Here is an 8,595-nt window from a genome sequence, read left to right as displayed (position 1 = left end):
AATCCAATCTACAAACTACTACTGCCAGACTATTGTTTCTAAAATACCAGTTGGATCATGTCACCTCCCTGCTCAAAACCCTCTCAGTGCTTTCTACTGTCACAGGATCAAGTGCAGACATATGTCATTGTCTGACACCCTTAACTATGAGGTGTCTCCAGTTCACCTAAAAAACCATATGCTCTAGCCCTGGCTGTTGTGGTGGTGTGGTTGTCGGTAAGATTCCAGTCAGGGCATATGCCTGGTTTGTGGGCTTGATCTCCAGTAGAGGATCTGCAGGAGGCAGCCAATGGATGTCACATTGATGTTTCTCTCTGTCCCTCTCCCTTCCTCTCTAAAATCATATTTTTAAAAATCCACAAAAACAACCCACCTGCTTCAGCCAAAGTAGTTCAAATCATTGACCTGTCCTTATAAGTGACACTATCCCTTAAAACCTTGTTTTATGCTTTTCCTAAGCCTTATTCCCACCTGAAACCCCTTCCCTTTTTACTTCTCCATATTCTAGCATTCTTTCATATTCTGTTTCAGTCCCTCTCCTCCTACCGGTAACTGGTACACCATGTGGTTAAGGCACAGGCCTGAAGTCTCACGGCCTTGGTTATAATCATGGCTCTGTCATTTAACAGTTTTGTGACTTTGGGCTTAGTTTAAGGCTTAGTTTGCAACTCCAAAAAGCAATAAAAACCTATATGATTTTTGTGAAGATTCTATGAAAATTAATTAATGTATGTAAAACTATACAGTGCCTGGAATACAGTGAGTACTCACTAGGATTAGTATTAACCCCTAGAGTGCCGGGGAGCGCGATCACGCTCCTCCTGTCTTTCTCCAAAAGTGCCGGGAGCGCTATTGCGCTCCTCCAGCAGTGTCACTATTAGATGCTAGTAGTTCACTCTTTATTGACAGATGGCACCTAAGTGCAGAAAACAAATGTAGTAAAGGTTTCCTTAAGTTTTTGAATATGTAACTTCATTTACTTGCGATTCATAATTTTTTTTCCTTAACTGCTGTAAAATCAAAAATGCCTTGGCAATTTTAGCATAGTTCCTAGGATATTGGTTGGCACTCAAAGGGCTAATATTATTGTCAGAATCACTCTTTTCTCTGAGTATAGTCTTTTTTGTGTGCACTGTTACTTTATCTCTTACATTTAAACTTCTTTATTTAGGTCTTGTTTCTTCATACTTTATGTACTTTATCTCATTAACACTCATGTGCCAAAGCCCTGTATAAGGTGCTTTATACACAAAACCCCATGAGTTAAGTATCATTTAACTCTATTACATCGCTTTCTGAGTGGGAAAATTAAGTTTTGGAGACACTGAAAACTTTACCAATATTAAACAGCTAGTTAACAGTGGGATGAAGATGCAGGTGATTTTCTGATTGATTGAGTTTTAAGACTGAAAATTGCCTAGGAGTTCTATGAATGATCACTGAGCAGCCCTAATGAGCCAGTTCTGTCCTTCTTTCCTTACCTGGAGAGAGAGTTCCCTCAGGGAGAACTGATCACTGTCATTAGATCTGGCTTCAACATCGATCTCCAGACAGCCAGAGCCTATGCTTTCCTCTAGGGACTGCCACGACCCTTTGACTTTCAGAGAGAAAGCACACTAGAAGCTCCATGCTTTGTTACAAGAGAGAAAAAGATCATATCCAGAGTGAGAAATCATGCCATCAGGCATCAAAAACAAAAACCAGGTTTCCATCAGCAAAAAGCATTCTTTATACTCTTTAGTTTTCTGAGGAAAAAAAGAGAGGCTCTTAAGAGAAAGAGCCAAGCCTTCTGAGTACAAAAGAGGCCAACTTTTCCCAAAGGTAACATTTAAAAGAATGTGAGTCTGAAGAGTCAGAAAGACAAAACCCTAAAGGGCATGGGAAGGAAAGACCCCACAACTATTTATTCTTTAATCTAGTACATGAAAGTACAACTACATATAACTAAATTTTTTTTTAAAATTCAACACAAAAATGGGCCATTATATTAACTGATATTGTAATTATGTTTACAAACTGATTTCCAGTGGAATCATTACAGCTTAGGCCTCTTTATGAGTCTAACATTTTCAGGCTGAAAAATCACAGCCTCTGAGCTAAAGATAAAATTTTATCTTGCTAACTCTCAAACTGTTTTGGCTGATAAAGTTTAAAGAACTCCTCCAAAAAGTCAAACAAAAGAAACCAACAGCCATAAAACAACAACGAAAAGCAAACTTCTCATGTCCAGGAAAGGTAAAGGCTTGAAGCAAGCATGTCAAACTCGCAGCCCACAGGCCGCATGTTGGCCCGCAATGAATATTTTTGGGGCCCAGCCAATATAATGATATGTAAGAAACACTTTAATAAAAATTTCATACCTTAATTTTTACAATACACTGTTATACATAATTATCCTATATAATAAAACCCTAATATGCAAATCGACTGAACAGTGGAACAACCATTCACTATGAAGTGCACTGACCACCAGGGGGCAGATGCTCAATGCAGGAGCTGCCCCCTGGTGGTCAGTGCACTCCCACAGGGGGAGCACTGCTCAGCCAGAAGCTGGGTTCACAGCTGGCGAGTGCAGCAGCAGTGTTGGGAGCCTCTCCCGCCTCCACTGCAGGCAGGTGGTAAGGATCGAGGAGTCCCAGACTTTGAGAGCCCCGGACAGCGAGAGGGATGTCTGACTGCCGGCTCAGGCCTGATCCCCAGGGTGATTGGGCCTAAGCCGGCAGGCAGACATCCCCTGAGGGGTCCTGGACTGCAAGAGAGCGAAGGCCTGGCTGAGGGACGCCCCCGACTGCACTCATTTCATGCACCAGGCCTCTAGTTAATAATGAACTACAACGTTTGCTAATGACTGATTACTATAATCGTGTTGCATTCATTTCCCTTTACTGCCTTATGCGCAGACGCACCATTTCTCTCCACTAATACTAGCAGCAAATATTTTAGCAGCCGATTGCCACGTCATTAGTCTTGTACTGACTTGTTTGGTGTGCGCAACAGAAAATATTTCACTTTTGGAGAACAAGAAAAAAAGGGTTATTTGTGTTACGCTTATTACTTTGTGCAGTTATTCAGTGTCTGGTAAGTTAATGTTCAAGAAAAAATATTAATTTTTATTAAAATGTTCTATTATTTTATGTTAACAATTACTCATTTATTTCAGCCCTTTGTATTCAGCATGTCTCTATTGAAATAAACCTACGTTTCTATGAAAATTGAAGCTTTTGTTTTTTGCGGCTCACATAAACTTAAACCTTGTTTGGCCCGTGTTAGCCTTTGAGTTTGACATGGTTGGCTTACAGCAGTGGTTCTCAACCTGTGGGTCGCGACCCCTTTGGCAGTCGAACGACCCTTTCACAGGGGTCGCCTAAGACCATCCTGCATATCAGATATTTACATTACGATTCATAACAGTAGCAACATTACAGTTATGAAGTAGCAACAAAAATAATTTTATGGTTGGGTCACAACATGAGGAACTGTATTTAAAGGGCCAGAAGGTTGAGCACCACTGGCTTAGAGGGTAAAAAACAAAAGGTTCATCTACTTAGGAAATAAATATGCCTTCCTGCTCTACTGTCTCTAAACACCTCAGATGCTTTGGAGGTCAGAAGGAGTGGAATATACATGCCTATCAGTAGGGGACAGCCCACTGTCTGCCTCTGGAAACCCAAAGGCTCAGTATATGAAACTCCCTTAGTTGGGAGGCTGGGATTGATGGATAACAGGGTTCGGAGGTTTCCCCTTTGTTCATCCACTTGTCAAATTCTCCCCAGAGGCTCTTTACTTGTGGAAGAAAAGCAAAGAACTTTATTCCTTTTTTTAAAAAAAAAACTTTAAATATTTTTATTGATTTCAGAGAGGAAGAGAGAGGGTAGAAACATACAACGATGAGAGAGAATCATTGATCGGCTGTCTCCTGCAAGTCTGCAACCCAGACATGTGCCCTTGACTGGAATCGAACCTGGGACCCTCCAGTCCGCAGGCCGACGCTCTATCCACTGAGCCAAACCAGCTAGGACAAGAACTTTATTCTTTACAACGTTTTTTGTTATTCTCTCCTACAGGTCTAGGGAGCATTACAGGAATCAGACTAATTAATATTGTTAAGATGACAGTACTTCCCAAATTGATCTATAGGTTCAACTTAAACCTTATCAAAATCCCAGTTGGTTTTCCAGAAATTGACAAACTGATTCTAAAATTCATATGGAGCCCTATCCAGTTCTGCTCAGTGGATAGAGCGTCAGCCTGCAGACTGAAAGGTCCCGGGTTCAATTCTGGTCAAGGGCACATGCCCGGGTTGCAGGCTCGATCCCCAGTGCGGGGCGTGCAGGAGGCAGCCGATTTATGATTCTCTCTCATCATTGATGTTTCTATCGCTCTCTCCCTCTCCCTTCCTCTCTGAAATCAATAAAAAAATATATTGAAAGAAAAAAAGGGATATATTTTTAAATCATTGATAAGGGAATTGTATCCAGACTATACAAAGAACTCTTACAATTCAATAATAAGACAATCCAACTAAAAAATGGGCAAGAATCTGGATAGACATTTCTCCAAATATATGGTATACAAATGATCAATAAATAATGAAAAGATGCTCAAATCACTAGTCATTAGGGAAATGCAAAACCTCAAGAAGGTACCACTTTATACCCTCTAGAATGGGTATTATAAAAAGACACAATAAAATGTGTTGATTAAAATGTAGATAAACTGGAACCCTCATACACTGCTGGTAGAGATGTAAAATAGTGCAGCCACTTTAGAAGAGTCTGGCAGCTCCTCTAAAGGTTAAACAGAGTGACCATATGGTCCAGCTATTTCAATCCTAAATTTATGCCCAAGAGAAATGAAAACATGTTCACACAAAACTTGTACATATATGTACATATCAGCATTACTCATAATATCCAAAACTGTGGAAACAATCCAAATGTTCATCAACTGATAAATGAATAAATAAAATGTGGTATATTCACACAATGGACTATTATTTGGAATGAAAAAGGGATTAGATACTGATACATGCTACAACATAGATAAACTTTGAAAATACTATCTTAAGTGAAAGGAGCCAGAACAAAAGACTACATATTCTATGATTCCATTTATATGAAATATCCAGAATAGGCAAACCTATAGAGATAAAAAGTAGATTCATGGTTTCCCAGGGCTGGGGTGGAAGGGTAGGGGAAATGGGGCGTGATTGCCAATGGACACAGGGTTTCTTTTTGGGGTGATGAAGGTTCTAAAAGATTGTGTTGATAGTTGCACAACATTGTGAATACAGTGAAAACCATTGAATTGTACATTTAAAATGGGTGAATTGTATGGTATAGTGGATTTACATCATATATCTCAATAAGGCTGTTATATATATTTTAAAAAGAATTGTAGAGATATTAAGAAAAAGTCTTCAAAATTAACAAAAGGGCCTTAAATATTTCAAAAGGCAAAAATCTAATAAAGAATCAGAGAGACACTTACTAAGCATGTGAAAAAGGGGTCTGTAAGAATACAAAGGATCTAGCACAAAGCTAAAATGTATTCTTGGTCTGGATCTATTCTGAAAAACAAAAGAAAAAAACATTATATGTCAATTATACCTCAATAAAACTGAAAAAAAAAAAAACACTAGGGAGAGTCTAACACAACCTGTTCCACCTTTTTTTGAAGTTTTATTTTATAAATGACAAAAAAGTCTGTTCTGCATATGAACTCTGTAGATATATGAAAAGCTTAATAGTTATTTCTCATGCCCAAATATACCTTCCACTCTAATGTTTTCTAAACCAATCCTTTGATAGTAACAAAAAAAATACAGAATCAGCTATCAAACCTACTAAGGCTATTAATGAAATCCATAATTCATTTGCATAGTCTCTTAAAGTTTATAGATTACTTTTACACATATTATCTCAGCTGACCCTATCCTTTTAAAAATGAAGAAACACCCCAGAGATACTAACAGACTTATTTAAAGCCTCATAACTAGTGAGAGGTAGAGACAGGCCGTACTTTACTAAGCCACCTCCTAAGTTTATAAAGAAATCACTCTTTTGTATAGAACATTCCTTTTTTAAAAAGGTTTTTACTGATTTTATTATTATTTTGTTTTTATATCTTCAACCGAGGATATTTTTCCACTGATTTTTAGAAAGAGTAGAAGAAAGAGGGAAAGACAGAGATTAATACCGATATGAGAGAAGCACATAAATTGGTTGCCTCCTGCACAAGCCCTGACCAGGGCCTGGGCCTGGGCCAGGTAGGAGCCTGCAACCAAGGTACATGCCTTTGACCAGACTGGAACCCAGAAACCTTCAGTCCTCAGTCCGGTGCTCTATCCACTGAGCCAAACTGGCTAGGGCGAGAATATTTCTTTATTTTAGTATAAATTTTTCTCAGTGAATTTTCTCTTACATATATTTTCTGAAACTAATTTTAAATAGCAATTTGATATATACTGAAACATAGTTTAATATACAGTATAATATATATTCTACACTAATCTCAATAATATATTTCATTTTTAAAAAATAAAAAAACTATTACTCAGAATGAGCAAACTCCAAACTGACTACCACAAGTAGCTTTTGACTAATAGTTAAGAAGTCAAAATAATGCTTTAGGGCAATACAAGACAATCCAAAAATCAAACGTGTCTTATTCATTTAATTTACTATATCAGTGACCAGAGAAATATTCTTTCCTTAATTTGTGTTTTCATATCTTAAGGCCCTGGCCCGTGTGGCTCAATGGTAGAGTGTCGGCCCGCACACCAAAAGGTCTCGAGTTTGATTCTGGGTTAGGGGCACTACCTGGGTCGCAGGTAGATCCCAGGCCCTGTGCGCGTGCGGGAGGCAACCGATGCATGTGTCTCTCTCACATTGACGTTTCTCTCTCTCTCCCTCTTCTTCCCTTCCACTATCTCTAAAAATCAATGGAAAATATCCTTGGATGAGAATTAACAAAAAACAAAACAAAACAAAGCAAAAGAGTTAAGACACTATGATATTTTGATTAACATCCAAAACATATCATTGTGAACATAAATAAAAAACCAATCCCCAAATTTTGATATAATTTTAAATAGGTTTCATAATTATGTCCCCTCTAGAAAGTGCAGAATAGTCATCTACTTTACAGTTGTTAAACACTAGTGTTAACTAGTGATCAACTTTTAATTGGTGAAAAAAAATCAAGTTAACCCAGATTTGAATATGACCAAAGAGTTTTGGATTATAACAAGGTTGAACTAGACATTTCATGTGTCCAACATTTAGACATGCTCTCTGTGCATGCTCCCTGGAGTTCTCCTCCAGGTAGGAAAAACCACCAGGTAAAAGAATAATTACAATGCAATGTGAGAAGGACTATCTATAATGAAGGCTTGTACAAAGTACCATCTTTGGCTTGCTTGTGATCTGGTCTTGTGAGATAAGATAAGTATCAGTGTCTAAAACATGCCTCCAAAGCTGAATATACACTCACGAACCCGTATCACCTTTCAATACTGTGCCATGCCCAGGTGTCTGGTCTCTTCCTGATTTGCATATCCAGGCAAGATAGCCAAGGCCGATAGCACTACCATCTCAAGTTAAGGCACAAACTCAGAAGTAAAGGCACAAACTCAGATCAAATACTACTCAAAGGGAACACACATCCCTAGTCGATGAGTACAGTTCCTGAAGTCTTCTTCAGTTTGTGAAATGCCTTGGAATCTTTCTCCTCAGAATGCTAAGTTTAAAAGCTTTGTTAATTCTGTGAGTGAAATATTAAGCCTATTGCTCTAAAACTAAACACTGCATATTTCTGAACCTTTTATATACTGATTTTGGTTGGGAAAAGGTTAAATGAGGTAAAAAGGTGACAAACAGAACTTTTCTTTTGCAGAGTAAAATAGTATGCATCTTTAAAAAGATTTCCCAATGCCCAGCTCATCGCTCAGTGGTTGAGCGTTGACTTATGAACTAGGTCACTGCTGGGTTTCAGGTCGGGGCACATGCCCAGGTTGTGGGCTCGATCCCCAATGGGGGGCATCTGGGAGGCAGCTAAGATGGTTCTCTCTCTCATCATTGATGTTTCTTTAAAAAAATTTTTTTTAATCTTTATTAATTTCAGAGAGGAAGGGAGAAGAAGAGAGAAACAGAAACATCATAGATGAGAGAATCACTGATTGGCTATCTCTTGCACACCCTACACTGGGGATTGAGCCCACAACCCAGGCATGTGCCCTGACCAGGAATCGAACCGTGACTTCCCGGTTCATAGGTCTATGCTCAACCACTTGAGCCATGCCGGCTGGGCTCATTGATGTTTCTATCTCTCTCCCTCTCCCTCTCCCTTCCTCTCTCTGAACTCAACAAAAACATATTTAAAAAAATAGAAATAAAAGATAAAAAGGTTCCCCAAATGCAGAACGTATCTTCTTTCTTCTTTTTGTAGAGATCATTAGCAAATTATTCTCTTCCCACATAATGCAATTTAACTGGGTTAAGGACAGAACAATTTTATAGGAAGATTTAAAAATATATATTTTGCCCTAACTGGTTTGGCTCAGTGGATAGAGCGTCGGCCTGTGGACTAAAAGGT

The 8,595-nt window shown here is 38.7% G+C and overlaps 1 protein-coding gene across 1 annotated transcript in view; it reads right to left on the bottom strand.

Moving 5' to 3' along the window:
• The window catches only part of PDE6D (phosphodiesterase 6D, cGMP-specific, rod, delta), a 29,304-nt gene extending 21,706 nt beyond the window's left edge, over positions 1-7,598 (bottom strand). Inside the window, exons 1-2 of the mRNA XM_005882962.2 lie at positions 7,508-7,598; positions 5,491-5,569 (exon numbers count right to left, since the gene is read on the bottom strand). The gene's annotated coding sequence lies outside the window, so the exon portion shown is untranslated. The remainder of the gene's footprint in view (positions 1-5,490; positions 5,570-7,507) is intronic.
• Between the last annotated feature and the right edge of the window lie 997 nt (positions 7,599-8,595).

This window comes from Myotis brandtii, unplaced genomic scaffold (genome assembly GCF_000412655.1).
Source record: "Myotis brandtii unplaced genomic scaffold, ASM41265v1 scaffold744, whole genome shotgun sequence".
NCBI classification, from domain to species: Eukaryota; Metazoa; Chordata; class Mammalia; order Chiroptera; family Vespertilionidae; genus Myotis; species Myotis brandtii.
This window is presented reverse-complemented; position numbering and strand designations above follow the sequence as displayed.